Genomic DNA, 23,817 nt, shown 5'->3' with positions numbered 1-23,817 from the left:
GTTGTTTGGCTATGTTACAGCTTTGCTCAGCCCCTCTTATAGCGTTGTTAGTTGCAGGTGAAGATTGAAGTTTGTTCCTTGTTGGAACATGGAGATGTTGTTCCTTGTTGGAACATGTTTACTTGTTGGGATATCACAATATCTCTTATTTAATTAATGCATCTATATACTTGGTAATGGGTGGAAGGCTCGGCCTTATGCCTGGTGTTTTGTTCCAGTCTTGCCGCCCTAGTTTCCATCATATCGGTGTTATGTTCCCGGATTTTGTGTTCCTTACGCGGTTGGGTAATAATGGGAACCCCTTGACAGTTCGCCTTGAATAAAACTCCTCCAGCAATGCCCAACATTGGTTTTACCATTCGCCACCTAGCCTTTTCTTTCCCTTGGGTTCTGCAGACTAAAGGGTCATCATTATTTTAACCCCCCCGGGCCAGTGTTCCTCTGAGTGTTGGTCCAAACTGTCAGCCGCCGATGGCCACCAGGGGAAACTCTGGGCTGGCCTACCGGAAGTTTGGACAATCTGAGTGTGCCCTGAGAACGAGATATGTGCAGCTCCTACCGGGATTTGTCGGCACATTCGGGCGGTGTTGCTGGACTTGTTTTACCATTGTTGAAATGTCTTGTAACCGGGATTCCGAGTCTCATCGGGTCTTCCCGCTAGAAGGAATATCCTTCGTTGACCATGAGAGCTTGTTATGGGCTAAGTTGGGACACCCCTGCAAGGATTTGAACTTTCGAAAGCCGTGCCCGTGGTTATGGGAAGATGGGAATTTGTTAATGTTCGGTTGTAGAAAACCTGAAGTTGACCTTAATTAAAATGCATCAACCGCGTGTGTAACCATGATGATCTCTTTCCGGCGGAGTCCGGGAAGTGAACATGGTGTTGGAGTTATGCTTAACGTAGGTTGTTCTAGGATCACATCTTGATCATATTTTTCTCGATCGTGCTTTGCCTCCTCTTCTCGCTCTCATTTGTGTATGTTAGCCACCATATATGCTAGTCGCTTGCTGCAGCTCCACCTCATACCTTTACTTTACCCATAAGCTTAAATAGTCTTGATCATGAGGGTGTGAGATTGCTGAGTCCCCGTGACTCACAGATACTTCCAAAACCAGCTTGCAGGTGCTGATGAGTCCGTGCAGATGGCGCAACCAAGCTTAGGAGGAGCTCGATGAAGATCTTGTCCTTTGTGTTGTTTCGGTCTAGTTGATCAGTAGTGGAGCCCAGTTGGGGTCGGTCGGGGATCTTTGTAGCATTTGGGGTAGTCTTCTTTATTTTGGTTCCGTAGTCGGACCTTGATTGTATCTGGATGATGTAATGCTTTATTCATGTATTTGTGTGAAGTGGCGATTGTAAGCCAACTATGTATCTTTTCCCTTATTGTATTACATGGGTTGTTTGCGAAGATTACCTCACTTGCGACATTGCTTTCAATGCGGTTATGCCTCTAAGTCGTGCTCCGACACGTGGGATATATAGCCGCATCGAGGGCGTTACAAGTTGGTATCAGAGGCTTCCCCGACCTTAGGACTCCCCACTGCTTGATCGAATTAGCTGACAAGTTGAGTCTAGAAAAAATGTTTTGAGTCATTTAGGAATTATATATTGGAGTGTTTAGGAATTCTTTTTACTCCCCAGTCCCTTCATCGCTCTGGTAAGGCATCCTGATGTAGAGTTTTGACTCTTCTCTTCTCAAATTTCACTAAAAAATTTAGTATCACGCGGGTATCTTGGAATCTTTCCGATGGATTTGTGACGAGAACATTGTTCTTGGTGCCTCCTGTCATTTAGGGGTTGTGGCAGTGTCCCGGGGAGTTGAGCTCCGAGGTGTTGTCGTCACAATTTTATTGTTGCAGTTCTGGAATACCCGAGTTTAGTTTCACCGACATCGAAAATCTCTTTTATGCAGTTGTTGGTGAGATAACCACGACGCCACCCAGTACTGGGGCGGGAGTTCGGGAGTATTGCCATAACTCGTATAACGGATGCTTTTCGAAGGTTGAGGTAGATGATTTCCGAAGGTTTCTTGGTTATGTGTTGAAGGATGGATACAGCTAGATGTAGGATTTGTTAGTTTGGGTGAGATATTATGCTTCCCCTGTATCCCCAACACCTGATTGCATAACCGGAAAGTTTCGGGAGTTTATAAGTGGGAATTCAAGTAGCTCTTAGGAAATCTTTCCGACAAATGTATGATATGAAATTGGGGTTCGACGTCTAGTGGTCCGCCTATCCACGGTTGGTTTTACAATGGTCTCGTTGTGTCTTAAAGAGTCCTTGTCTATGCCGACTCGGGGACGCTTCGTATGTCATGTGCACTGCCTTGTACATGATGGTGCTGTACGATCGAGCCCGTGTAGGCCCCACCACGAAAACTTCGGACGAAATCTCTATCATATGTTTGTTCTGGCTTATTTCGCAAGCCAATCCTTCATTGTGTTTTGAGTTGTGGTATTCGAGTTGCTTCGAAGTCAAATGTTGATTCCACACCTTTTTTCCAAGCGGTATTCTCATATTTCTATGTGAATACAAATCCTTGTTGATCATCGAGTTTGTCATTTCAATTTCTTTGAACCGGTGTGCTTCTGTTCGAATGGATCCAATCTTGTCAACATTCACAAGATCAATTATCAGTTCTTTTCAACGGTGCTTGTTTCGTCCGTCCCTAAGTTGCCTTTGTTTTCCCACCCGCCCACCCTTTTTCTTCAAGGACTCAGACTTCTAATCAAGTATCCATCTTATTGTTGCGAGGCCTCTTCATTCCTTTTCCGTCAATATTCTTACCCAGTGGTTCTCATGAAAATGTTCTACAAGCTCATCATTCTTCATTCTTTTTCTTCTCTGGTGGATTCTAGTCAAGCTTTGCTGATCATAGCCTTTCCTCGTTTCAATGCTTTCTCATGCCGGTGCAATTCTTAATCGTTCACCTCTCGCTATTCATTCGTTCTGGAGTGCTGAAGATATCTCAGAAAATGCTAGAGTTTATTTTCATTCTTTCAAGATCTTTCGAGGAAGTTATCTCATTCAAGCCATTTGTTTTCAACCGGTGCAACCTCTCTTTTAAATCATTTCAATGGTGTATCTTTTCAGTGGGCCCTAACCCACAGGTCTTTTCCCAGGATCTTACCTGACTCTTCTTATTTTCCCGGAGGTATTCTCAAATTCTTTTTGAAGTTTGACGTAAGAATGATTTATCATCAGTCAAATGTCTTCTCCAAGATCTGTCAAAATCTTTTCATCATTGGCTCAATCTTTTCGCTTTTGATTCTTCCGGAGCGTCTAAACAATTCTTGTTGGTGTTTCTCGTCGTCATTCTCCACATTTGAAGAACGAAGAAGATTTTTCTCTCAATCTTGCTTCATTCTTTTCAAGATTCGTGATTCTAGCTTGTTGCCATCCTCTCATAATTGTATTTGATTGTGAGAATTCTTTTCACCCATCCGGAGCTATTCAAGAGTCTTCTCAGTGTGTTATCCAGAGTCCATCAATTCAGGTTTATTCATTCTCAGCTGTCAGCTATCATTCTCCAAATTTTACCGGTGATTCGTTCAAGTGATCTTTAATCGGCTCATGATCTCTTTGTTCTCATGTATCTAAATCCTCTCAAGCATCTTCTTTCATTTTATAATTCTTCCCGGTGTTTCTTTATGTTTTATTCGTTTTTTTTTTCAATTCTTACGGTGGTTCGTTCAAGAGTTTTCTTCCTTCATGTATCATATCTATGCATTCGTGCTTTTCAAATTCTACCGGTGGTTCGTTGAAGACCTTCTCAAGTTTGCACTATATCAGTCTTAATCTTTCTACGAGGATAAGTAGAATGCCAAATCCGTTGCTTGTCAGCAATTAAATTGTTGAAGGATACGCATAACATAATTCTTATTCTTTTTCCATCCAAGTGATTAATTTCTTTTTCCGGAGTGGTTCATCATATCATATTCTCAGTTCGAGATGCCTTGTCTTTTCTTTCCCGGAGTTCCAAGCTCTAATTATCACGGAGATCCATCTAAATCATTGCAAGGGTTCACCTTGTGTTTTCAATTTCTTTTTCTTGTTATTCTTTTCTTACCAGAATTTCTTCATGGAGGCTATACATGATGGTTGATCAAGGTTTTAATTCTTTCTCGAAGTGCTCATCAACATTCTTTTCTAAGGAGCTCAAGTATTATTCTTCGTGCAATCCGGAGTGTAATTCTTTCTTCCGTATCATTGAAGGTGGTATTATGTCATTCTTCATAATTTGAGTTCATGTTTCATGATTCACATGTTGCTAAGAATGAGGTATTTTAAATCCATCAACCTCTTCCTTGGAGTTATCTTGGATTATATTTCACCTTAAGCCTTCCCTAAGGATGTTTGCTATTATGGTGCTTATAAATGATCCAAGTTCTTCATTTATCCTTTATGGTGTGATATACTTTCTCATCAATTTGTTCATATCAATCCAATTCTTTTCCCGTGAGTGGCAGGTTGTCACCTCATAATTTGAGATGTATTCCATAAGACCATATCAAGCTTATTCTTTTCGTTGTTGGTTTTCCAACAACTCCATTCTAGCTTGTTGTAAGCGTGCTACCTCGAGATCTTGTTTTCCTTCGTTCATCCCGTTACATTCTTACTTTTGTTACGGAGGCATTGTGATGTTGCTTTCTTCAACCATCATCTCGTTTCATCTAAGATCATGTTCTTTCATGTGCTTATCCATCTAACCGGAGTGTTGTGTCATCTCTTCTAGTTCTTTTCATCTTATCAAGTCTTTCATCTCTTTTCAACCGAAGTGCTGTCCGAATTTGTAATTCCTTGTTTCTCTTCCCTACCGGAGTGCTTTCAACTTTGTTCTTCTTTGTTGCATTCTTTCTTTATATGGTTAAACTTTTCAAGGTTCTTTGGTCTCACTCGTTTGTCAAAGAAGCAACTTAGTTTTACCTCTTCTCTTTCTCTTTCGTTTTCCCTCAGGTGCCATTCTAGATCTCGGGACGAGATCCTCTCGTAGTGGTGGAGTATTGTAATGCCCCGTGACCGACGTGCCAGGTGTCTTCCAGTTATTCGCTGTTGTTGTGTTGTTGCGTTGTCATTGCTTGCGTGTCATGCATTGCATATCATGTCATCATGTGCATTTCTTTTGCATACATGTTCGTCTCATGCATCCGAGCATTTTCCCCGTTGTCCATTTTGCAATCCGGCGCTCCCACGTCATCCGGTGTCCCTTTCTACCTCTTTTCGTGTGTGGGGGTTAAACATTTCCGGATTGGACCGAGACTTGCCAAGCGGCCTTGGTTTACAACCGGTAGACCTCTTGTCATGTTTCGTACCATTTGGACTTCGTTTGATACTCCAACGGTTAACCGAGGGACTGAAAAGGCCTTGTGTGTGTTGCAGCCCAACACCCTTCTAAAGTAGCCCAAAACCCACCTAAACCTCCTCCATCATCTCGGTCGTTCGATCACGATCGCGTGGCCAAAAACCGCACCTCATTTGGGCTCTCCTAGCTCCCTCTACCTATAAATATGTGGCTCTCCTCGATTTTTCGCGCAGTCCAAACCCTAACTTCGTCCTCCCTGCGCCGTCGGACACTTTTCCCCCGCCCGGACATGTCCAACTGCCGCCCTCCGATGAATCCGCCGCCGCCACTTGTCCTCGCGCCGCCTTCTGTCGCCGCGGCCCGCTCGGCCCGATGCGGTCCCCCGAGCCCATCGAGGCGCCCCGCGCCTGGAGCGCCCGACGTCGCCGCCTTCTCCGTGTCCGGTCGCCGGAGCAGCGCCGGCCACCGCGAGCTCGCCGCGCCATCCCACCGGCGGCCCGCACCTCGCCGCGACACATCGCCCCGCCACCACTTCCCCTCGTCGCCGGCGCCGCCCATCGCCGTCGCCGGTCCACTCCCCCGCCGTCCAGCCTCCCTCGTCGCCGGCGCACCTTCCCCTCTCCTCCGGCGAACTCATGGCACCGGCAGCCACTGTTCCGGCGAGATCCGCCGCCGCCTCGATCCGCGTGCAAATCTGGATCTAGATGAGAGGTTGACTTTTCTCCCCGAAACCCTAATATTTTGCTATTTTCATCATGCCATAACTTTGCATCCGTAGCTCCGTTTTGCGCGTGTAGCATATCAAAATGTTCGTCTCAGAGAGTACATCATTTCATCTCATTGCATCATTTTCATTTGAGCTCATCTTGTTTCCCAAAATGCTTTTGGAAGAGAGCTATTTGAGTTAATTGTTAGATCTGCTGCACCAAATAGCTATTTGTCATTTTTGCCATGATTAATGTGTGCATGATATGCTCCTGAGCTCTACATGTGTTTTTTTTTATATGCCATGCCATCTTTACAGAGGTGCTATCCATATATTTTTGTGATATGTGTGGTGACTAGCACAAGCTTGCGAAGTAGTGCATTCGTTAATGCTGATTTCAGGGACTTAGGATTTCTCTAAGTCCTTGATCTGTTCTTATCAATATGCCATATGTTCATGTTGTTTCCTAGTGATCCGTGCCTCTTTTGAGGATGATCAGTAAGGATAATTTGTTAATATTGTGGTGCTCTATCCATCCATGTCTTGGTTTGCAGTTAGGGAGCAACCTAGCTTGAGTTAATCGAGCTCTACTTTTGCTATTTCATTAATCCTGGCAGATTGTCTACTTGTTAGCGATTTTGCCGAGGATGTTGTTGTTGATCCGTGCATGCTATGTTGTTGTTCTTGCCATGTCTAGCTTATATAATGTGTGTTCTTGATGGGTGTATGCTTAATTTGTCATGACATGCTCTGTAGTGAGTGCATTGAGCTTGTAAACATGCCTACTCGTTAACATATTTGCATGCTCCAGTTTTTCTCGAAATTTGTAACCTGATTATGTTTTTGCCATGTTCACATGCTTGCAATTGTATTTTCTGATCCCTTTTGGCTCAAGGTCACTAAGGGACTTTTGTTAAGATCTTTGAGTAGCTCCATGTCATGCCTCGCTTTGCCATGTTAACTTCATGTAGCATATAGTTTTCATGCTCCAAAGTGTGCTACCTGATCTGAAATTCCAGGCTTGTGTTAATTTCACTAAGTCTGAAACATGTTTATCAATTGCACGTTTTGCCATGCTGTTTGAACCTATTAATGGATGAATTGGCCGTAGCTCAGTGTCCATCTTTTGTCAAGCATCTTGAGTGCATCCCTGCCATGTATTTGGTTGTCATGTTTGAGTGATGTAGCATGTTTATCATGATGCATTTAGATGGCTACTTGCTGTTTATCGCAGACCGGTGCCATATTTGTTTTGCTTGCCATTTCCAAACCATGCATCCGATTCCGGTGATCTTTATATCGAATTCAACCAAAATCACCTCACCTTTCCAGTGGCACACTTGGATTTCCATGTTGAGGCCAGGTTCAATCATTCCTTGTCAAATCATGCATATGCATCGCATACCGCATCTCGCATATCATACCATGTTCATGTGTGGTTTGTTTACTATGTTGTGTGCTTCTTTCCGGTGTTTGCGGCTTCGGGTTGGTTCCGGTAACGTCACATTTGTGAGGACCCGTTTGACTATGTCTGTTTGTCTTCTTCATGGACTCGTTCTTCTTCCTTGCGGGATTTCAGGCAAGATGATCCTACCCTCGAAATCACTTCTATCTTTGCTTGCTAGATGCTCGCTCTTTTGGTATGCCTATGCTGCGATACCTACCACTTGCTTATCATGCCTCCCATATTGTGAACCAAGCCTCTAACCCACCTTGTCCTAGCAAACCGTTGTTTGGCTATGTTACCGCTTTGCTCAGCCCCTCTTATAGCATTGTTAGTTGCAGGTGAAGATTGAAGTTTGTTCCTTGTTGGAACATGGAGATGTTGTTCCTTGTTGGAACATGTTTACTTGTTGGGATATCACAATATCTGTTATTTAATTAATGCATCTATATACTTGGTAAAGGGTGGAAGGCTCGGCCTTATGCCTGGTGTTCTGTTCCACTCTTGCCGTCCTAGTTTCCGTCATATCGGTGTTATGTTCCCGGATTTTGCGTTCCTTACGCGGTTGGGTAATAATGGGAACCCCTTGACAGTTTGCCTTGAGTAAAACTCGTCCAGCAATGCCCAACATTGGTTTTACCATTCGCCACCTAGCCTATTCTTTCCCTTGGGTTCTGCAGACTCAAGGGTCATCATTATTTTATCTCCCTTGTTGAGACGAGTGCCGCCGTGCCGGGGTCGTCGATCGATGCTGCAACCTGATTCATCTGTAGCACATGGTTAGCATAAGCCTGTTCCTGAGAGGTTAACAGTACCCTGTAGTTGCCATCGCCGGCGCGATCGCTGTGGTTCTCCGCAGGCTCTTGGAAGGCTTCGGCTCCTAGCGCCCCCTCTCCCCAATCTTCTCCAACGAATGAGTCGATGTCGTCCTCTGTTGCATACTCTTGGTCCATCATGCGGGGCACGTAGGCCTCCGGGGCCGTTACCCCGAACACCTCGCTGTGGTGCCCCACACTCCATCTTGCTTCGCCCATGATGGCGTCCTGGGGATGATAATACGGCATCCGGCTGGGACCATGGGGGGTGATGCTTGCGCTCGTGCTTCTCGAGGGCGGCATGGGGGGATTGGATCCCCCTACGCCGCCGGCCGTGCTAACGTTGGTGAAGCCCCCAAGCATAGTCGATGGTGCATAGATGTGGTGAGGCTCGCCACACGACCTTGCATTGGCCTGGGGAAGAAGTCGATAGCTGAAGGGTGGCGCTCCTGATGCCGCTGTGTCCAGGAGCTCAGCAACTCGCTCGAGCAGCATGTCCCGGCCGCTCTCCATCAGTCTGCATCGCAGCAGCTCCCTTGCCACTGTGAGTGATGCCCGCATGTTTGCTTGCTCCCGCCGTGAGTGCGGCACCGTTGCAGCGGCGTGACTCGCTTCTCTCGCCGTAGCTCGTGCTTGCCGCGGGTGTGGATGATGCCTGGCCGCGCTGCCCATGCCTGGCGGAGCTTGGTGACGCCCGCGCCGCCTGGGGTGTGGGGTCAAGATCTTCATGGGCAGGCGGCACCGTCCGGGCAGGCCAGGCTGCCCAGCGGTCGGACCCGGCTCTTGGGTCGCCAGGCATCGTAGCCGGTGAACGTCGGAGAGCTGATTGGCGAAGAAGAAGCTCCGGCGCACCCCTACCTGGCGCGCCAAATGTCGGGGTTGGGGTCCCGGCAAACGCTTAAGGTTCGAACACTGGGGTGCACGCGAAGTCTATCCCTCCAACCGATCTATGCTCTAGCTTGCAAGGATCTCACGGACGAACTTGACGAACTCACAACACATATGGACACAAGGTTTATACTGGTTCGGGCCACCATTGCGGTGTAACACCCTACTCTAGTGTGGTGGTGGTGGATTGCCTCTTGGGCTGATGATGAACAATACAAGGGAAGAACGGCCTCCTGAGGTTGAGGCGTTCTCCGGCTCGGTGAGCTTGTGTGTCTGACTGTCCCTCTCCACTGTGGTGGCTAGTCCTATTTATAGAGGCCCTGGTCCTCTTCCCAAATATCAAGCGGGAAGGGAGCCAACAATGGCGGGCTAATTTGAAGGGGGACAGCTAGTACAAGCTATCCTAACAAAAGTAGTCTTCGCCTGCACAAAGTTCTGGTGGTGACGTTGCTTTGGGCTCCACGATGCCCTCCGTCTTGCAGTCCTTGGTCTTGGTCTTGTTGAACCGAAATGGCAACCTTTGCCTGATGCCTCGGTACTCGGTGGATGCGCTTGTCCCCTTTGTACCAAAGAGGAAACAAGGATGCTGTGCGCACTGGCGCCCGCCTGGTGTCGATTGTCATGGCTCACGTCACAAAAGCCTCGTGAGGTTCGCCCACCTTGATATCTCTGCTCCTCGTGAGCCTGCCCAGCTAGGCCACCCCAGAGGAGGTCTTGCATCGTCCGCCTCGCAAGGCTTGGCCCCTCGCGAGGATCTTGAGTGCTTTGCTGGTGAAGATGGGTCGTACGGCCTGCTGGGTCATCCACGCCGTGGGCCGCAGGTAGGCAAGTCTGGGGACCCCCGTTCCCAGAACGCCGATATGTTTAACTATGTTATTTGTGTGAAGTTGCGATTGTAAGCCTACTCTTTATCCATTTCTTATTTAGTACATGTGATTGTGTGAAGATTACCCCACTTGCGACTAAACTACCATCCGGCAATGCCTCTAAGTCGTGCCCCAACACGTTGGAGATATAGCCGCATCGTGGGCTTTACACGCGCCTAGGGGGGTAGGGCGCGCCCCCACCCTCGTGGACTCCTTGTGTCCTTCCCGGACTACTTCTTATTTTCCTATTTTTTAAATATTCCAAAACGGAGAAAAATTGCTATTAGAACTATTTTGGAGTCGGTTTACTTACCGTACCAGATACCTCTTCCTTTTCGGAGTGTGAAACATTTTGGAAAGTGTCCCTTATGTATTCCTCCGGGGTTATGGTTTCAATAACATGAGTTTCAACATTTATAGGATTACTTGAGATATAATGTTTGATTCTTTGACCGTTCACCACCCTTGGATTTGTGCCTTCGAAGTTGTTGATTTTTATAGCATCGGAATGATAGACCTCCTCAATGATGTAAGGGCCTTCCCATTTAGAAAGGAGTTTGCCTGCAAAAAATCTTAAACTAGAGTTGTATAACAATACATAATCACCTACATTGAACTCATGTTTTTGTATCCTTTTGTCATGCCATCTTTTAACTTTTTCTCTAAACAGTTTGGCATTCTCATACGCCTGGGTTCTCCATTCATCAAGTGAGCTAATGTCAAAAAGCGTCTTCTCACCGGCAAGTTTGAAATCATAATTGAGCTCCTTAATGGTCCAATATGCCTTATGTTCTAGTTCGAGAGGTAAGTGACATGCTTTACCATAAACCATTTTATACGGAGACATACCCATAGGATTTTTATATGCAGTTCTATAAGCCCGTAATGCATCATCAAGTTTCTTGGACCAATTCTTTCTAGATCTATTAACAGTCGTTTGCAAAATTAATTTAAGCTCTCTATTACCCAATTCTACTTGACCACTAGACTGTGGATGATATGGACATGCAATTCTATGATTAACATCATACTTAGCAAGCATTTTACGACAGGCACCATAAAAAAATGTGAACCGCCATCAGTCATTAAGTATCAAGGGACTCCAAACCTCGGAAAAAATATCTTCTTTAAGCATCTTAATAGAGGTGTTATGATCAGTAACGTAAGAAAAACAACTAAAATATGTGTATACCCATTGGAGGAAGGAAACAGTCCTATATAATCAAAGCCCCAAACATCAAATGGTTCAATAACAAGTGAATAATTCATAGGAATTTCTTGACATCTACTAATATTACCAATTCTTTGACATTCATCACAGGACAAGATAAACTTACGGTCATCCTTGAAGAGATTGGGCCAATGAAAACGGATTGCAATAACTTATGTGCATTTTCTATCTCCAGCATGGTGTCCTCCATAAGCCTTAGAGTGACACTTGCGTAGGATCTATTCCTGTTCATGCTCAGGTACACAACTTCTTATAACACCATCTACTCCTTCTTTATAAAGGTGTGGGTCATCCCAAAAGTAATGTCTTAAATCATAGAAGAACTTTTTCTTTTGCTTGTATGTGAAACTAGGTGGTATAAATTTAGCAGCAATGTAATTAGCATAATCAGCATACCATGGAGCAGTATGAGAAGCATTTATGATGGCTAATTCTTCATCAAGAAAGCTATTATCAATAGGTAGTGGGTCATCAAGAACATTCTCTAACCTAGACAAGTGGTCTGCAACGGGGTTCTCAGCTCCCTTTCTATCAATAATATGCAAATCAAATTCTTGAAGCAAGAGAACCCATCTAATAAGTCTAGGTTTAGCATCTTTCTTTTCCATAAGATATTTAATAGTAGCATGATTAGTGTGAATAGTTACTTTAGAATCAACAATATAAGGTTTGAACTTATCACAAGCAAACACAACTGCTAAAAATTCATTTTCAGTAGTAGCATAATTTCTCTGGGCACTGTCCAGAGTCTTACTATCATATTGGATAACATTTAATTTCTTATCAACCCTTTGTCCTAAAGCAGCCCCTACAGCATAATCACTAGCATCACACATAATTTCAAAGGGTAAATTCCAATTAGGTGGCTGAACAATAGGTGCAGAAATCAAAGCTTTCTTAAGTATTTCAGATGCTTCTACACAATCATCATCAAAGACAAAAGAAACATCTTTTTGTAAGAGATTAGTCAGAGGCCTAGAAATTTTAGAGAAGTCCTTAATGAACCTCCTATAAAAACTGGCATGACCAAGGAAACTTCTTATACCTTTAATGTCCTTAGGACACGACATCTTTTCAATAGCATCAACTTTAGCTTTATCAACTCCAATACCTCTTTCAGAAATTTTATGCCCCAAGACAATACCTTCATTAACCATAATGTGGCACTTCTCCCAATTCAAGACGAGATTAGTTTATTCACATCTCTGCAAAACTCGATCAAGGTTGCTTAAGCAATCATCAAAAGAAGTTCCATATATAGAAAAATCATCCATGAATACCTCAACAATCTTTTCACAAAAGTCAGAGAATATAGCAGTCATACATCTTTGAAAGGTAGCTGGTGCATTGCGTAAACCAAAAGGCATACGTCTATAAGCAAAGGTACATAAAGGGCTAGTGAAAGGTGTCTTTTCTTTATCCTATTTTGACATGGGTATTTGAGAGAAACCAGAATAACCATCTAGAAAGAAAAAATGTGTATGTTGGGATAATCTTTCTAGTATTTGATGAATAAAAGGTAAAGGGTAATGATCCTTTTTAGTAGCTTTATTTAATTTGCGGAAATCAATTACCATTCTATAACATGTAACAATTCTCTGTGGGATCAATTCATCTTTATCATTAGGAACAACAGTAATACCTCCCTTCTTAGGCACACAATGGACAGGACTTACCCACTGACTATCAGCAACGGGATAAATTATACCTGCCTCCAGAAGCTTTAGTATTTCTTTTCTTACCACTTCTTTCATCTTAGGATTTAACCGCCGTTGGTGATCAACAACCGGTTTCGCGTCTTTCTCTAATTTTATTTTGTGCTGGCATAGAGTGGGACTAATGCCCTTAAGATCATCCAAAGTATATCTAATAGCGGCATGGTGCTTCTTCAGAGTTTTAAATAGTTTCTTTTCTTCATGCTCTGAAAGTTTAGCACTAATAATAACAGGATATATCTCTTTCTCATCAAGATAAGCATATTTAAGAGTATCAGGTAAAGGTTTAAGCTCAAACACGGGATCACCCTTGGGTGGAGGAGGATCCCCTAGAACTTCAATAGGCAAGTTGTGTTGCAAAATAGGTCCATGTTTAAAGAATACTTCATCTATTTCCCACCTTTAATTCATAAACATATCATTTTCATGGTCGAGCAAATATTGTTCTAAAGGGTCATTAGGAGGCACGACAATAGAAGCAAGACCAATAATTTCATCTTTACTAGGCAATTCTTTATCATGGGGTTGTCTACAAAATTTAGCAAAATTAAACTCATGAGACATATCCCCCAAACCAATAGTAACAACATCCTTTTTGCAATCTATCCTAGCATTAACAGTATTCAAGAAGGGTCAACCAAATATAATGGGACAAAAGTTATCTTGTGGGGAAGCAAGAACAAGAAAATCAGCAGGATATTTGACTTTCCCACACAAGACTTCAACATCCCTAACAATCCCAACTTGTGAAATAGTGTCTCTATTGGTAGGCTTAATTATAACATCAATTTCCTCTATCTTAGCGGGTGCAATATCATGCATAATTTCTTTATATAAGGAATGATGTATTGCACTTACACTAGCACCCATATCACATAAGCCATGATAGAAATGATCTCCTATTTTAACAGAAATAACAAGCATGCCTACAACAGGTCTATGTTTATTTTTAGTATCGGGTCTAGCAATTCTGGCAGCTTCAATACAGAAGTAAATAACATGCCCATCAATATTATCGGCCAAGAGATCCTTAACCATAGCAATACTAGGCTCAACTTTAATTTGCTCAGAGGGTGTAGGTGTTCTAGTATTACTCTTACGAACTACAGTTGAAACTTCAGCATGATCCTTCATTCTAGTAGGGAAACGTGGTTTCTCAATATAAGCAGTAGGAACAACAGAGTCATTTTAAATGATAGTATTTTCTTCAACTTTAATAGGTGCAACTACTTTTACTTCAATGGGAGGATTATATTTAAACCACTTATCCTTAGGGATATCAACATGAGTAGCAAAGGATTCACAGAATTAAGCTACTATTTCAGAGTCAAGTCCATATTTAGTGCTAAATTCATGAAAGGCATCAGTATCCATAAATGTTTTAACACAATCAAACTTTGGGTTATACCTGACTCCTTACCTTCGTCGAGATCCCAATCTTCAGAGTTGCGTTTAATACTTTCCAATAAATCCCATTTGAATTCAATAGTCTTCATCATAAAAGAACCAGTACAAGAAGTATCGAGCATGGAGCGATTATTGAGAGAAAGCCGAGCATAAAAATTTTGAATAATAATTTCTCTTGAGAGCTCATGATTGGGGCATGAATATAACATTGACTTAAGCCTCCCCCAAGCTTGAGCAATGCTTTCTCCTTCACGAGGACAAAAATTATATATATAATTACGATCACGATGAACAAGATGCATAGGATAAAATTTCTGATGAAATTCCAATTTCATTCGGTTGTAGTTCCATGATCCCATATCATCACATAGCCTAAAGCATGCCAATGCCTTTCCGTTCAAAGATAAAGGGAAGACCTTCTTCTTGATAACATCCTCGGGCATACCTGCAAGCTTAAATAATCCACAAACTTCATCCACATAGATTAGGTGCAAATCGGGATGCAATGTTCCATCTCCTGTAAAAGGATTAGCTAGCAGTTTCTCTATCATACCCGAAGGAATTTTAGAATAAACATTTTCAGTAGGTTCAGTAGGTTGAGGAGCAACTCTTTGCTCTACTGGTCGGGGTGAAGATATCCCGAACAAGCCCCTCAAAGGATTATGTTCCATAGTAACAAGTGACAGTAAATTTCAGCACACTATATAAATTTGGCCTTACCAAATTCCACCTACCAAAGGTGCTTCACTCCCCGGCAACGGCGCCAGAAAAGAGTCTTGATGACCCACAAGTATAGGGGATCCATCGTAGTCCTTTCAATAAGTGTGTCAAACCCAACGAGGAGCAAAAGGAAATTATAAGCAATTTTCGGTAAGGTATTCTCTACAAGCACTGAAATTATCAGTAACAGGTAGTTTTGTGATAAGGTAATTTGTAACGGGTAACAAGTAATAAAAGTAAATAAGGTGCAGCAAGATGGCCCAATCCTTTTTGTAGCAAAGGACAAGCCTGGACAAACTCTTATATAAAGGAAAGCGCTCCCGAGGACACATGGGAATTATCGTCAAGCTAGTTTTCATCACGCTCATATGATTCGCGTTCGGTACTTTGATAATTTGATATGTGGGTGGACCAGTGCTTGGGTACTGTCCTTCCTTGGACAAGCATCCCACTTATGATTAACCCCTCTTGCAAGCATCCGCAACTACAAAAGAAGTATTAAGGTAAACCTAACAATAACATGAAATATATGGATCCAAATCAGCCCCTTACGAAGCAACTCATAAACTAGGGTTTAAGGTTTTGTCACTCTAGCGACCCATCATCTAGTTATTACTTCCGAATGCCTTCCCCTAGGCCCACACAATGGTGAAGTGTCATGTAGTTGATGTTCACATGACACCACTAGAGGAAAGACAACATACATCTCATCAAAATATCGAACGAATACCAAATTCACATGACTACTTATAGCAAGACTTCTCCCATGTCCTCAGGAACAAACTGAACTAATCACAAATCATATTCATGTTCATAATCAGAGGGGTATTAATATGCATAAAGGATCTGAACATATGATCTTCCACCAAGTAAACCAACTCGCATCAACTACAAGGAGTAATCAACACTACTAGCAACCTACAGGTATCAATCTGAGGTTTTGAGACAAAGATTGGATACAATAGATGAACTAGATGAACTAGAGGAGATGGTGCTGGTGAAGATGTTGATGGAGATTGACCGCCTCCCGATAAGAGGATCAATGGTGATGACGATGGTGATGATTTCCCCCTCTCTAAGGGAAGTTTCCCTGGCGGAACAACAGCGTCGGAGCCCTAGATTGGTTCTGCCAAGGTTCCGCCTCGTGGCGGCGGAGTTTCATCCCGTGAGCTTGCTTATGATTTTTTCCTGGACGAAAGACCTCATATAGTAGAAGATGGGCATCATAGGGCTGCCAAAGGGCCCACGAGGCAAGGGGGCGCGCCACCCACCCTCGTGGATGGTGGGTGGGCCCCCTCTGGTACTTCCTTCGCCCAATATTTTTCATATATTCTGAAACATGCTCCCGTGAAGTTTCAGGACTTTTGGAGTTGTACAGAATAGGTCTCTAATATTTTCTCCTTTTCCAGCCCAGAATTCCAGCTGCCGGCACTCTCCCTCTTCATGTAAACCTTGTAAAATAAGAGAGAATAGGCATAAGTATTGTGACATAATGTGTAATAACATCCCATAATGCAATAAATATTGATATAAAAGCATGATGCAAAATGGACGTATCAGTCCTCGGAACTCATGCAGACATACAATCCTGGTCATATATATCTTGGCCAACTTCACGCTTGTATAAGTGGTTTTCACTAGGATAAAGTGATCAACTAGAACCCAGATAGAGTCATACCCCGATCGGGTCCTGGGTAATCCGGTGATGAAATCCATGCCAAGCTTGTCCCACTTCCATTCGGGTATTGGCATAGGCTGAAGCAATCCTGCCGGCTTCTGATGTTCTGCCTTCACTCTTTGACAAACATCACATACTGCTACATACTCGGCAATATCCTTCTTCATACCTGTCCACCAGAAACTCTCCTTCAAATCCAAATACATTTTGGTGTTTCTGGGGTGAATCGAATATGGCGAGTCATGATCTTCCTGAAGTATTAACTTCCTGATCTCCGTATTATTGCGCACATATACATGATCCTCAAACCATAAAGTCTCGTGCTCAACCTCACGAAAATCTTTGGCCTTTCCTTTGCTCATCTTCTCCTTTAGCTTAGCGCTTTCCTTATCATCCTTCTAGGCTTCTTCTATCTTCCCCAATAACTTAGACTGAACCTCCATTGCTGCAAGAAAACCTCTTGGAACTATCTCCAAATGAAGTTCCTTGAGATCATCGACTAACTCCTGCGGTAATCCTCCACTTACGAGTGTATTGACATAACTCTTGCGTCTCAAAGCGTCTGCTAGGACATTGGCCTTTCCTGGATTATAATGCAGCTTCATATTGTAATCCTTTATTAGCTCCAACCATCTCCTCTGCCTGAGATTCAGCTCCTTATGCATGAAAATGTACTTCAAATTATTGTGATCCTTGTACACATCACAACGGATCCCGATAAGAAAATGTCTCCAGGTCTTGAGCGCATGCACTACGACTGCTAACTCCAGATCATGCGTGGGATAATTAAACTCATGCGGTCGAAGCTGACGTGAAGCATATGAAACAACTCTTTCGTCCTGCATAAGTACACCTCCAAGTCCTAAGCGAGAAGAGTCGCAATACACATGGAAATCCTTGCGTATATCTGAAAGAATCAGCACTGGGGCTGTAACCAAACATTTCTTCAACTCCTGAAAACTGGCCTCACAATCTTCGATCCATTTGAACTTGGTGTCCTTCTTCAACAACTCTGTCATGGGTTTCACAATCTTCGAAAAGTTCTCAATGAACCTCCTATAATATCCTGCGAGTCCCAGAAAACTTCGGATCTCTCCAACTGAGGTGGGTGCCAACCACTCAGTGACGGACTGAACCTTGGTGGGATCTACTGCTATACCTTCTCCTGATATAACATGTCCAAGAAACCCAACTTCGTTCAACCAAAACACACACTTGCTAAACTCGGCATACAACTGATGTTCCCTGAGCTTCTCGAGAACTAAGCGCAAGTGTTCCTTGTGTTCCTCTTCATTCTTCGAGTACACCAAAATGTCATCAATGAACACCACAACGAACTTATCCAAAAACTACATGAACACCTTGTTCATCATACTCATAAATAGGCAAGGGCATTAGTCAATCCAAATGACATGACTGTGTATTCATATAGCCCACACCTTGTGGTAAAAGTTGTCTTAGGTATATCCTGTTCCCGAATCTTCAACTGGTGGTACCCTGATCGAAGATCGATCTTGCAGAATACTTTAGCTCCTTGCAACTGGTCAAACAAATCATTGATCATCGGTAGTGGGTACTTATTCTTGATCGTCACTTCATTCAAGGCCCGATAATCAACAACCATTCTCAAATATCCATCCTTCTTCTCAACTAAGAGCAGTGGGGCTCCCCACGGTGATGAACTTGGTCGGATATAACCTCTCTCGAGTAACTCATTAATCTGCTTCTTAATTTCCTCTAGATCATTTGCGGGCATCCGATATGGTCTCTTCGATATTGGTCTGGTGCCTGGCAACAACTCAATCAAAAAATCTATGTCTCGATCTGGCGTCATGCCCGGTAATTCCTCTGGAAACACATCCGGGTAATCCTTCACAATAGGCACTTCTTCCCGAACAACTCCCTAGAGAGAATTCACTTGGGTCCTCCTTGGCGCATGCCTAGACACATACTTGATCCTTTTTCCCTTCGGGGTGGTGAATATAATTGACTTACTAGCACAATCAATATTTCCTCCATACATCGATAGCCAATCCATGTCTAGTATCACATCCAGTCCTTGTGACTCCAAAATTATTAGGTCTGAGGGGAAAACATCCCTACCTATGGTCAATGGCATCTGAAAACACCTAGTGCTTGCCATATACTCCGCTCCTGGCGAGCTTACTAACATAGGTGTCTTAAGAACTTTGGTGGGCAACTTAAATTTATCCACAAATCCCCTTGATATGTATGAATGCGATGCACCAATATCAAAAAGAACTATTGTAGTAAATGAATTAATCAAAAACTTACATATAAATCCATCTCTTTATTCTTCAACCTCCACCACGTTAACGTGGTTCACTTGTCCTCTGGTGAAAGGGTTGGGCCTCTTCTCAGAGTTTCCATTTCCATTGTCGTTTCTTGCTTCAGGGCATTCGGTGGCGTAGTGTCCAGTCTTCCCGCACTTGAAACAAGTAATGTGACTTTGATCTTTCTTGGCGGGTGTTGCTGGGTTGGAACGTTATGCCCCAACCCTAATGATATCGGTCCCACCGAGTTGACATGTCGGTCCCACCAAAAACCCTAACGGTCACATTATGAACTAAATCGGTCTGACCGAGTTGTATGATTAGGTCCCACCGAGTTTGGTGATTTGTCTGTAACAGTTAGATTTTGTGTGGAGGCTATATATACCCCTCCACCCACTCTTCATTCATGGAGAGAGAAATCAGAACATGCCTAAACTTCCAACATACATTTTCTAAGAGAGAACCACCTACACATGTGTTGAGGTCAAGATACTTCATTCCAACAACATAAATCTTGATCTCCAGCCTTCCCAAAGTTGCTTTCCACTCAAATCATCTTTCCACCAAATCCTATCCTATGAGAGAGAGTTGAGTGTTGGGGAGACTATCATTTGAAGGACAAGAGCAAGGAGTTCATCATGAACACACCATTTGTTACCTCTTGGAGAGTGGTGTCTCCTAGATTGGTTAAGTGTCACTTGGGAGCCTCCGTCAAGATTGTGGAGTTGAACCAACGAGTTTGTACGGGCAAGGAGATCGCCTACTTCGTGAAGATGTATCCTACTGTGGCATGTCCTTCGTGGGCGATGGCCATGGTGGGATAGACAAGGTTCCTTCTTCGTGGACCTTTCGTGGGTGGAGTCCTCCATGGACTCGCGCAACCGTTACCCTTCGTGGTTTGAAGTCTCCATCAACGTGGATGTACGATAGCACCACCTATCGGAACCACGCCAAAAATCTCCGTGTCTACATTGTGTTTGCTCCCTCCAAACTCCTCCCTTTACCTTCAGATGCAATTGTTTTACATTCCCCCGCTATACTCTTAGAGTTGCATGTGTAGGTTATTTGCTTGAATTTTGCTAAGTTGCTAAAATCTGCCAAGAATTAAAATTGGGAAAACGCTAGATTTTTATTTGGTCAAGTACTCTAATCACCCCCCCCCCTCTAGACATACTTTCGGTCCTACAAGTGGTATCAGAGCTTTGGTCTCCATATGCGTTGATTTCCATAGCTTTGGTGATCATGGCCTTGGTTTCACAACCTAGGAGAGTATGGCGTCTAGTGAGGGAAATTACCACCGTAGAGGTCCTTATTTTGATGGTACTAATTTTGCTAGTTGGAAGCATAAGATGAAAATGCATATTCTTGGACATAACTCCGCCGTTTGGGCTATTGTGTGTATTGGCTTGCAAGGTGAATTCTTTGATGGGAGGGAACCGAAGCATGAGGCTAGCGCGGAAGAGTTGAAGATGCTGCAATACAATGATCAAGCTTGTGATATTCTCTTCAATGGATTGTGCCCCGAAGAATTCTATAAAATCAGCCGTCTTGAGAATGCAAAGGAAATTTTGGATACTTTGATTGATATGCACGAAGGTACCGACTCCGTCAAAGAATCCAAATTGGATGTGCTTCAAAGTCAACTTGACAAGTTCAAAATGAAGGATGGTGAAGGTGTCGATGATATGTACTCTAGGCTTTCTCTCATCACAAATGAGATTGCCGGCTTAGGAAGTGAAGATATGACCGATAGATTCATCATCAAGAAGATCCTAAGAGCCTTCGATGGAAAATATGATACCGTGTGCACATTAATCCAAATGATGCCAAATTACAAAGATCTCAAGCCAACGGAAGTCATTGGAAGGATTGTTGCTCATGAGATGTCACTCAAGGATAATGAAGAGCTTCACAACAAGTCAAGTGGTGCTTACAAAGCCTCATGTGATGCTCCCACGTCATCAAGTGAGAAACAAAACTTCAATGAAGAATTGAGCCTAATGGTGAAGAACTTCAACAAGTTCTACAAGAGTAGAAGCAAGGAGAGAAGTTGCAAGTCAAGGTCCTACAATGACAAAAGATCTTCAAGTCGTGGACGTAATTGCTACAATTGTGGAAGACCCGGACACTACTCCAATGAGTGTACGGCTCCCTACAAAAGAAGAGAAGGTTCTCCCAAAATAAGGAGTTGGAGAGAAGAATCACCACCAAGAGAGAGAAGGAGTAGATATGACCGTTATGAACGAAGAACATCACGGAGAAGCAAGGATTCGGAAAGGAAGGATAAATCATCAAGGGGCTACACAAAACGAAGACATCAAGCTCACGTTGGTAAATGGGTATCCGGCTCCGACTCCGACCATCACTCCGAAAGAAGTTATCACTTCGACTCCGAATATACTCAAGATGAAGGTGTTGCCGGTCTAGCACTTGTGTCAACCAACTCCTACAACATATTTGAGTCACCAAATGAAGGGATTGGAAGATGCTTCATGGCAAATGGCCCAAAGATATCATACCCCGAGTATGTTGATTTCAATAGTGATGAAGATGATTTGCTAGGTGATGATGATTTACTTGTTGACAACTCTTGTTATGAAAACTATGATGAACTTGCTATTAATCATGCTAATCAAGACAAAACGAATGACGATGATAAGAAGGAGATTGGGCGTCTAACTATAGAGCTAAACACTCTTAAGTTAGCTCTTGAAACTACCATGGAAAATCATCAAGAGCTTTTAAAGACTCATGAGAAGTTACGCTTCGAAAAACTCAACCTTGAGCAAGAGCATGGGTTCTTAAAAGCGATCAAAATTCTTATTACATTGCCAAGCGTTTACTTTTGTCTACTTACATGCCACAAGTTAAATCTAGCAACAAGAGTAAGAAAGATTCTTCTTCTAGTAGTAACAATAATCATGCTAAACGCAATGATGTTTCTTCTAGTAGTTCTATTGATTCAACTAATGATTCTCTTAGCCAAGTTACACTTGAGAAAGAAAATAGCTTATTGAAGGGAATTATAGAGAAAGGTGTTTACAAGAGCCTTGCCGAAAGTAAGCAATTTGAGGAAATTGTACGCAAGCAAGGAAGACACCGGAAGAATCAAGGTGTTAGTTTTGAATGAAAGTTCAATGCCAATGGAGTTGAGTGGGAATAAGATCAATACCCCAAGAAGAAGTTTGTTCCTCAACAAGAGAAGTATGATCCTACTTCTTTCCAAGGAACACAAGCTCAAGATGATCTTCCACCACAAGACCAGAAGCAAAAAGGCAATGACAAGCTTCAAGAAGAGATTGATGCATTTGAAGAAGCTCCCAAAGCCTTGGTCAAGTGGGTTCCCAAGACTACATCAAGTTCTACTTCATCAAGTACGACTACAACTCCAAGGATTCCCATCAAGATGGTGTGGATCCCAAAGAAGATGATCTAGAGAGTTCTTAAGGGTGACTCCGCCAACACACTTCACTCATATCATTTTGGCGAGGACAAGTGCAAACAACTTCCATATCTTGCACTAGTTCAAGGAGTCACAAACCCTCTTGTTGGTAAGACAAGGGACAAGGTAACCTAATGCATTCATCGAAATCATCTCATGTGAATATCACTCTATGTCTATGGATATCCTTGTTTGTTCCTTGTGGGACTAACCCGTGTAGGTATTGAAAGTGCAACTCACTTCAAAGGATTGCTCCAAAGGATCTACATCAACATTGAGCATCTACATCTTCAACACCTACATGAAGTCATCATCGACAAAACCCAAGGTTAATTCATCCCTCTTAAGGGGGGATATCATATCTAGGGGGAGCTTTACTCTAATCAATTGAGCTAAAGCAACTCTAATGGTGTGAACACAACAATGCTTTATGTAAAAGTGGCAACCCCACTTGTGCTTAAACGATGAGTATGACCTACGATCAAATGTTCTCATTTGACTCCTAAGTCAATATACTCATATATAGATGACCTAATCATCGCCAAATTGCTTGATAGATGCTAGAGCATTTATGCATGCTTTGTCACATATTTCTTTTGCCATCTTATTGTGTGAGCATGTTGGTCGCATATTTTACTCATTCCAGGACATCCATTTGTTGCTTTGATTGTTTGGCTTTTTTATCTTTTGCATGGATGGACAACAATGCCTAAGAACTCCCACTGGCTATCTATGCTTTTATCGTCTCAAACTCTATTCATGCTACATCACAAAGTTTGATCAAGTCAGATGCGAACCACTCTGTGTGAGGAGCACTCGGAGTGCCCAATTCGTCATATACTTAAACTTCCAAAACCTCTTTGTGCACTTCGGTATGACCGAGTCATCCATTCGGTCACACCAAGATCACTAGGTTGATCTAGGTTTTCAATCTCGGTGCAACCGATTAGAACTTTTTGGTCACATCGAGTTGCAGTAACTGCTTGCAGTTCTGCATCTCAGTGCCACGGAGTTGTTCCACTTAGTCACGCCGACAGGGTCAGGTTATATATACTGATGGGTCAAATTTTGGAAAATTTTCCAAAACATTTCACCTGCGCATGACCTGCTCTGCCTCCTTAGGTCTCCGGATCGTCCTCTCGCCGCCAGCGACCTCCTGCCGCTGGTCTCCGCCGCCGTCAATGGCAATCTGCCCCGCCGTTGCCGCCATAGCATGTTCACCGTGGAAGTAGGGTATGAACTTGATCTTTGTGCTATTCCTTAACTCTGATTCGTAGCACATTGCTTTGCCATGATTCTTGCCACGTATGA

Source organism: Triticum dicoccoides, chromosome 2A (genome assembly GCF_002162155.2).
Source record: "Triticum dicoccoides isolate Atlit2015 ecotype Zavitan chromosome 2A, WEW_v2.0, whole genome shotgun sequence".
NCBI classification, from domain to species: Eukaryota; Viridiplantae; Streptophyta; class Magnoliopsida; order Poales; family Poaceae; genus Triticum; species Triticum dicoccoides.
This window is presented reverse-complemented; position numbering follows the sequence as displayed.